Below are 9673 nucleotides of genomic sequence, written 5' to 3' on the forward strand. Positions count from 1 at the left end.
TATATGAGCATTTGTGCCCTGTTTTCATATCAACCTTGTAATTGAGATCCTCAGATGAGGGATATTTTGAGCCATACTTTCAGCTGGTGTTAAGCAGTGCATCTCCATGTCACAAGCCCCAGTTTAGAAACAGAGGGTCCTAGAAACCAGAAAATGAGTCCTGCCCTGCAGATTGCTTAATCAGACTTTAGTTACCCCTGAGCCACATTTGCCCTAACCTCTTTCTAGATATCCCCTGCCTTCCTAGTCAGTCTAAGGATAGCTTGGAAACCAGATCTGTAGTCTAAGCTGGTAACTCCATGCATTAGCACTGCAGTAGCACCAATTGATTGTTTGCTCTTTGAAAACACATCCCAAAAATATCTGTGGTGCTCTCATTTCCCTGGTGGTTCTGGAGGTCTCGCCTAAAAGCCCAGAAGACAACGAGTCCTTGACACTGCAAAACTGACTTCTACTTTCCATGTCAACACCACTAGACTGAGAAAAGTGAGCAGAAGAATCCAATATAACAAAGCCAAACAGCTTCCCACTGTTATTTTAAGCCAGGAGAGGGGACAGAGGGAGGGGGCAGGGGGGAATGAACTGCTCAGCATACACTGGGAAATCATTTCATTTTGGCCGATGGCCTCTTGTGGCTGTGGTTTCCACAACGTCTCTGTATTCTATCTGTGTCAAGATGGAACCAGCCTCCTGAAATAGACTGAACAAGCTAGACGGGAGCTATTTTAATACCTGCAGCTTGTTCCCTTTAGACTTTGTTGAGTGGGGGGAGAGAGTGGAAGGGGAAAGACAACAAGCCAGGGTGATGTTATTTTAACACACGCAGCAGGGCTGTCAGAGCGTAGCAGTTTGGCTGTCTCGGCACACACCCTCGTCCGCCCCATCGCTACTACGTGCAAGGATGCACAGCCTGAGCTAGCACCTGCGTAGACCAGAATTAGCCTGGTTTGTGTATGGGCACGCACACATCTTATTGAAAAAGCATCATGGCTTCCTTCATGTTGCACTGAGAGGGAAAAGTGAGTTAATGTCTCCAGAGGGGTGTGCACAAGGCATGATGGACAAGTTGACAAAAAAGAAGATGGACCTTCATTACCCAAGATACACACACACCACCCCCTCATTGTGCTGCTACAACACCTTGGCAACAACAGCTCTGCTCAGAAGGGGAAGGCAGCTCCTTCCCAACATCAGATATCGGAAGGCTGGGAAGGGTAGTGGGACAGTACGCAACATAAAGTCTTCAGAATACCAGGGGCTTTTTCACACTTGCAGCCAGAGTTTAAACACTATCTGGTGCTGTGTGATAAGAGGGTAGACTTCCAGAGCCTTCATCTACTGAAACAATACGGAGCAGTCTTTCCCCCAGGCCTGCCTGGGTCATGGTTTCATGACAGCTCAGACCACAACTTCCCCTCAGTTCTTCACTGATTTTGCAGAAATAAATACTATGTCCTGAAAATGTTCTCACAGGTTGCCAGTGTTGCCCTTTCAAATCTCAGTGCAGGAAAAGGCTTTAACATCTGCACCTGCAGTGTTTTCCTACATTTCTTTACGGGAGGATGGCATTAAATTTCTTTTGGATTACATTAAATTTGTCTTGCTCGTGGCAGATTGTGCTGAGGGCTCAGCCCCTCCATGGCAACCTCAAACTGAATTATCCTGATTTATACTGGGATCACTGTGGCCTGATATGATTCCACAAAACAACACGAAGTCATATAGCACCTTATATCACCTCTAGGTTGATCAGAGAACAACTTACTCCAAGGAGGATATTCCTCAGGAACAGATGAAGCCCCTTTGGTATCCTTTTCCTATTGCTAAAGTTGCAGAGGAAAAAGTTTCTTGCTGCCCCACTATTTGGATTCCTCTTTATCTTTGTATGCCCTCTGTGCTGGAGTAATGCCTGAGTCCCCTGTGATACCCCTGCATTACAGCAAATCAGCCTAAAACCATATGTGAGGCATTGTGCTGCTTCTTTCAAGGTTAATTCTAATTTCTTTGCCCTTGCAACCAGACCTCCCCAACACAGTCAGCCAGTGAAGTCATCTCCTCTATCAGATGGAAAGAACTAAAACGTGACACAGGAGATCTCAGCTTCATTGGTTGCTTATCTCAGTACCTGCGGCCAAAACAGAAAGCTTAACATGCTGACAAATAAAAATATCTCTTGTGGGCACATTCCTTGTAGAGTGTATGAGACAGTGAGCTGAGAAGACAATGAGGGAGGGCAGCAAGCAGCAGTCAGACAGAAACAGAAGAAAGCATAGATAGATAGACAGACAGACAGACAGAGACAAGACAGTAGGTGAGAGGAAAAACCCCGGGTGAAGAGCTATGAAGATAGAGACAAGGAGACAAGTGAGACGAGGGCACACTGGTTTCTCTAGCAGTAAATGTCATGGCAGGCAACACACTGTATGATACAGTGCTTTCTTAGGCATGCTTAGTGAAATCCTAGCCCTCTTGAAGACCATAGCCAAAATCCCATTGACTTCAGTAATGCCAAGACAAATGGAGCTGCTCCATGTCCTCTAGCAGCCAGCTCTGGCCTCTGTCAAAATCCCTCCTGCAACCTGATTCTGCTTCTCCAGTTTTACCCATCACCCTGCCAGAACCAGACCCAAATATGCATAAATACCTAATTTGTGGTTTTCCCATCACCCCTGTGTGACACCAAGCAAGGCAGGCAGCTAAGGGCAGAATTTAGCCCCTGCAGCCCATCGCCCTTCAGAATAGTCTTCAGTCTCAGCAGAATTTCCTTCTCAATGTCACTGTACCTTGTCTCTCCCTAGGGAAAAGGAGCAACTCCTAATAACTACAAAGGGTAGCTGTAAGGTTCCAGTTAGCTCAGAGCTTTGTCCAAGATCACTGAAAAGTTTTCCACTGCTTTTGGAGAGCAAAGTGTGCAGTGACATCGAACTGATGCAGAGTGGCAGAGGCACTGCAGCCAGCTCCCACAGTGGGGTGGACTGCAAGAGCTTGCTCTATCTTATTTCTCACCCTGATTTGATCACACAGTGCAATGTGGCTGTGCATAAAACCTTCCAACTGTTAGAAACTCCTTGCAGTGTGGAGCCACCGCAGGTAAGGCTGTCCCCAGGACCGCTGAGATCTCTGTCTGTCTTGCTTGGCTTCCCACACTATACCCAGCTAAATTCAAGGTCAGAGTCATTAACTTCAAGGCATCCTGCTGCAAGGGTCAGGAAAACTGAAGGACCAGCTACCACTTGAGATAGACATCATGGCTGACAGATCGACTTCTCCAGCATTCAGGATATCTCAACAGCAAGATGAACTTTCCTCCAGGTGGCTGGAACAGACACAGGTTCATGCATAGAGTGGGCTTCTACAAGACAGCACGTCTTTCTACTGCAAGTGTGAGGTCATTTCTTCAAAGAACCTTTTTCATCCTTCAAAGATACAAAACAAAAGTGAAAGGAAAAATACCCCCCAACCCAAACTTCTGCACACCAAGACATTCTACCTTTCCTCTGACAACAACCATGCATATCCTCATGCTGTTCAGAAACTGGGTGATGAAGGGCCTGCAAGGATCCCTGCACAGAACTAGCTCAAAGCTTCTCAACATGGTAGGGAAAAATGAATTTTGTTTCCCTGGAAAAAAATGTTGGGACTAATGGGTGAGAGGGGTAAACGTTGCTGCTCTTTGTGCATCTAGAGTGGGGGAAGAACACGCTCTCCAACTTTTCTTAATAGCTGCCCACCCTAGCATCCCAAATCTGCCCTCAGCAACAATAAGCATCTTGGGGTTTTCTGTGTTGTGGCATTGGCAAGGTAGGTGATATCTTATGGTGATTTTGCTGCCTCTGAAAACCAACTGTCCTAAGTGTTTGTCTTCTTTATCAATGTTTAATGTGAGTCATTATCTTCAATTAGGAGAGAAGGACAGGAAGGGGTTCTATAACGAATACAATATGAAGCACTGTTTTACACCCCTGTGGCCCTGGCACTTCGGTTTCAGTGGATGCACATGCACTCACACCAAATGATCTGTTGACTCAAATGCCATCGCGGACATAAGCGGCACAAACATTGCCTAATCACGAACAGCTGTCACCTTGTGAGGCACATGTGCTCAGAACCAGGTGCGTGGCACTTCAGTAACATTGGAGGATATTACCCTGACTTGGCTATAAAAGGAAGGCTGAGGGGTGGGACCTATGGAAGATATGGGCACTGCAGTAGGTACTGGAAATTGTTCTTGGCTCCTGGCAGCGTTGTTTGATCTGTTCAGTGGGTCATGTGCCAGCCAGCCGCCTCTCTACGTGTGTTTAGGCAGCTCTTGCATGTCTGAATTCTCCTGGCCAGCTGGTTTCTTTAACTCCTTCAGCTACCCTGGCCTCCAGGAGGCAGGCAGTATTAAAAACAGCAGAATAAAACCCAGCAGGGTTGGAAAGCAGTACAGGGTTCAAGTTAAGATGCGTTTTGGAATGGCAAAGGAAAAAGGGAGTTTGCTGGGACCCTCAAATTAACGGTGCCCAGTGCTCTTGATAAAAAGTCGTGACCATCATCCTCCTGAGAGCTGTTTCCTGACATCTCTTTGATGGAAAACTAACCAGGGCAGCCTCTGCTCTCTCAAGCTTTGAAATCCTGCCATGGAAACCTGTAGCACATCATGAAAAGACAAAAGCAGTAGCCATATATAGCATGACCTGGTATTGAGAATAACAGTCAGGGAGAGGATGATGTGCCTGTCATGCTATGCATCTTTAGTTGCAAGCACCCCTCACAAAAGCAAATACTAAACTTAGAAAGCCTGGGAAAGTGATACTGTTCACCAAAGCTTGTGGCAAAACTGCGACTCTCAATTCCACATCTACACCCCCCTCCCCTCCCATGCCATCCCCCATTGTCACCTGACAGCTCTTAGAGTATGTTCTCTGCATTAGTGCTGTAGGTCTCCCCTAAAACAGGCTTACATAGGCACCCAGGCGGTGCGTTACCTGTGGGAAGGTTTTCTAGACCTCCCACCTCTGTGTGAGTCCTTTCTTTAGAAATATCCACTAGCAGATCAGAGACAGGTTTTGATGTGATGACTTGTTGTCCCTGTCACATATTGAAGCCCTTATACTAGAAACCCATCTCTCAGTTTCTTCCTTCTGCTGTGCTGATCCAAATTCTCAGGTCACTGGTAGAGATCCAGAGCCTTTCCCTGGAGCTTATTCCAGCCTGTCAACAACACTGCTCGGAGCTGAGCACACCCTGCTATTTCTCATCCCTCCATCCAGGATGTGACAGGCTGGTTGCGAGGTGGACTGTGACACCTCGCACTCAGGCGTTGCACTGATGTTTGCCATGTTGCAGATGGAGGAGACCCAGCTGGCATCCCGGGAATTTCAAACAGCAGCTGTGAAGGCTTTGTTTCGCTTCCTCCTTGCTCTCCCATCTGGGTGATCGGTTGCCCTTTTGTGAAGCTCAATAAAAGCAAGGGCAGAGTCCCGATCATGGAAAATGAGCTGGGAAAATCCCACAGAGAATGGGAATAAAGGAGGGGTGGGAATGGTCCTTCCACTCAGCAAATAGGCCTGGGGCCACCGTGACCATGTAGTGTCTGGAGACCATTCATAACATAGGGAAACCATTCCAGACTATTTTGCTAGTAAAATGACAACACATTCCCACTGGTGTTTTCACAAGCTAAATGGTTTTTGCCTTGCTGACAAGCAGTCTGTTTCCATCCAGTGTGCCACTGAAGCTAGGAGAATGACACGTGTATAAATGACAACAGTGAGAGCAGAATAAGGCTGTCGTTTTCCAGCAATAGTGAGAAGGGCAGACTATTGCCTTTCACCACCTCAGCCACGAGTCCCAGGGAGGCAGACTCTCCTTCCCACCCATTATTATTCTGTGGACCTGCCTTGCCAAAAGGAGGTTGGTCAGATTCCTAGACAGAATGGGGACTCAGGCTAAAGATGGAAGAGGTTATGGGTTTGTTTCTGTGATGTCTAAGATGGAAAGTGTTGGTATATGCAACTGGCCTCAAAGTGAAGCAGGGAACAGGAAGGCAATGGCATGTCCTCCAGCCATCCATTATGACAACTCTTCCACTTGCCTTTGGCTGCTTGAGATAGAATATGCTGCTAATGCTACCCTTGACACAAGTTTCAAGCAGGGTTGTCAACACGTATTCTTGCCTTACTTCTCTGTATGTGTTGGGGGGGACTCACAGAAGCTGTGTCTAGTTTGCTTTCAGTTGAGTTACTGTTCTACAGCAGCAGCTGCAAATGCCAAGTAGCTGCTCAGCCCCGTATTTATCATCATCAGCGAGTGTTGCTGGTTCCACCAGGGTGGAAGACTAGTAACCAGCCCACTGACTGGGCCGTTCTGGTGTGTAGGGGTGAGGGAACAGACACTACTCAACCTTCATCTTCTCAGAGACAAGCACCAACAGATTCTTCAGGCCTCTGCCACCTCCAGGCCAGCTACCTCTGTCTCTAGGTCTGCCATCAAAGTCAGTGTCACCTCCGCCCTACATCACTTGCCTCCAAAAGTAGATCCTAGCTGCTAGCTACACAGCCATGAGAAGTCCAGTCAGCTTTGAGAAGCAACATTTATCTTTGTGTCTTCTGAAATGATAAACATCTGCATGGATTTTTCTGCCAGCAGAGAATAGGAGTGAACTTCTGCAGTAGTGGAAGCATGTCTGAATTGCCATTTAGGGTCTGCACCTGTGTAAGATGCTACAAGCTCTTGGCTTTTTGTAACTAGGGTTCAGAATCGCTAGGGTTAAAATCCCTACAGAAAAAGGCCCCAGGCATTACTGTAGGGGTATCTACCTGCATGAAGAAAAGGACCTTCTCAGAAGGTTGCACTCCAAGGCAAAACTAGCCTAGATGAGCTGGGATGCCAGCCTCCCTGGTGGGCATTAAATCAGCAATGACAAGCTCACCTGGTAGTCTGGATATCAAAGAAGTGGAAAGACCCTTTCACATACAGTCCTCTGTTACAGCAAACAACCACAACACATGAATGTGCTCAAAAACACCTTTGTAAATCATGCTGACAGGTGCAGTCAAAATACTCTGCTGGATTGAGAACTCTGCAGGCCACTTAACTGGCAGCAATAAGCACCGTGGCAAGGCAAGGTAGACCACAGTCAGCTTCAGCAACCAAGGTGGATTTGTGAGAGATGGACATCAGCACTGTTCCTCAGAAGTGTCTGGATAAAATATCAGAAGCATCACATTGGGACTGATCGTACCATTGCTAAATTGCTTTTATAAAAGTGTAGCTTTAAAGACATGAGAAATTCCTATCCTTGTTAACCTTTCATGCCCTAGCCCCATGCGCTACTTGCAGAAGAGACAAGAACCACTCCCTTTTTCAAGCTTTCTACTGTCCACACATGCCACTTTAAAAAAAAAAAGGTGTTTTTTTTTTTTGCTGAGGGAGGCAGAGGGGCAGCATTTAACCATCAAGAGCTGAGAATTTGTCTACCATATCAAAGTCGCTTTAGGCTTAACAAAATTCCCCTTGTTAATTGGGAGCAGCCTACAGGGAATTACAAGGCAAAATCAAATATTTGAAAAGCTTATTCCTATTGTTACACTGCTTTGTTTAACTGCTCTGGAAAACCTGCTGTCAGTAATAAATTTCTTCCCTGTGCCAAACCAGCCCAGAAATAACGAAATGTGCGTGCTCCTGAGTTACCCTGGGTTCCCCAGCCTCCTGGCAGCTGATACTCTCCCCTACCTGTGCCTATGGCCGGACAGTGCTTTGAAACTGGTGCATACTCTCGGAGGCTGCAGCCCATGAAGAAGACACCTGGCCACAGGCAGTGTCCTCACCCATGCTCCACCAGCACACGGCAGCCTCGGGCTGAGAATCCCAGGTGTCCTCATGCTTGGCAGCCAGGGCACATGTCCCCCAGTGCCTCTGTCTCAAACTTTCCCATACCTCATCCCCCTCCATCCCAACCTGCCTGACCCCCTGGGTCCTCACACCTAGCCCTAGGTGTTTAGGTCCATCCAGTGAGGCCATCGCAATGTTTTTATGTACTGTATGTGATCCAATAGGTCTTTTCTATTCTTTTATGCGAACATAAGTTCACCAGAAACTCAAATACATCTCACTTGTCAAGTGATGACAGATCTCCCAAGATTAAAATGCCTCATGCACTAAATGATTGCACAGCCTGACCCTGGAGTGATTGTGTGTTTGTCAAGATCACACGTGACCCTGTGACTTCATCGTCAAGAATATCCCCAAGCAGCAGAGCAGCCTGTTAATTTTGGGGGATAAAAAAGTGCCCACAGCACCCCATGAGCATCACCACCACTGGGGACCCTGACTCCTGCTATCATGTCATCAGCAGCTGAGCAGACCAGAGTGACCTCCACTTTCACCAGCTTGCCCACGTCACCAGCGAGAACGTGTGAGGAGCCCCACGCGTGTGCACCCCTGCCCTGTGGACTCTGCCCAGGAACCCTGTGCAGCCCCATGACCTGCCTGCCTTGGCAGAGGTGGCGTTCAGGAAGCCACACCTGCGAAGTAAATATCTGTCGCAGTGAGCCATCCCTCTGTCGTATTGGCTGCCAGGAGGAGTCACACCAGGTTAGAAAGACACACCATCCTCCTTGCTTATCACTTCCAGTGGGCCTGAGTCAGCAGCCAAGGTAATGTGCGTGCCCCATGTCAGCGAGCAACAGCTGGCAGCACAATGTGTATGGCAGCAGCTGGCAAAACAACACACAGATCCCCTCAGAAACGTACCCAGGTCTCCTGCATCCCCACAGTGAAGATCACCTGCTGCTTGCAGGTGGTGTCCATTCCAGCACAGGGACCTCTGCTTACTGTGTCTGCACTCTGTAAAAAGTTGACTCAGCATGGTTTAATCTTGAGATCACCAAAGCTGTGAGGCTCACATAATGTGCCAAATACTCCTCAGGGAAAACCAAACCCCTGGGCTGGATTTGGGACTTACACAGTTTTTGAGGATTTCTTCCACATATCAATGTGGCTTTTGTTTGGTATAATACATGAATCCACACACAAGGGGAATGCTTGCATCTGCAGACTCTGAGAGACTCAGTGATGCCCTTGTCCTGCAGCCTTCAGACAGAGCCACATGGCCCAATGTCATAGAAACATGGAATCATTTTGGTTGGAAGAGACACTTAAGATCATTGAGTCCAACCATAACCTAACTCTGGCACTAAACCATGTCCCTAAGGACCTCATCTATGTGCCTTCTAAACACCTCCAGAGATGGTGACTCCACCACTTCCCTGGGCAGCCTGTTTCAGTGCCTGACAACCCTTTCCATGAAGAAATGTTTCCTAATATCCAGTCTGAATCTTCCCTGGTGCAACTTGAGGCCATTTCCTCTCATCCTATCACTTGCTACTTGGGAGAAGAGAGCAACACCCTCCATGCTACAGCCTCCTTTCGGGTAGTTGTAGACAGTGATAAGGTCTCCCCTCAGCGTCCTTTTATCCAGGCTAAAGAGCCCTATTTCCCTCAACCACTCCTCAGAAGACTTGTGCTCCAAGCCCCTCACCAGCTTCATCGCCCTCCTCTACACTCTCTCTAGTACTTCAATGTCTTTCCTGTAGTGAGGGGCCCAAAACTGAACACAGGATTCAAGGTAGGGCCTCACCAGTGCTGAGTACAGTGGCACAATCACTTCTGTAGTCCTGTTGACCAC

This window comes from Streptopelia decaocto (genome assembly GCF_964273445.1).
Source record: "Streptopelia decaocto genome assembly, chromosome: 3".
NCBI classification, from domain to species: domain Eukaryota; kingdom Metazoa; phylum Chordata; class Aves; order Columbiformes; family Columbidae; genus Streptopelia; species Streptopelia decaocto.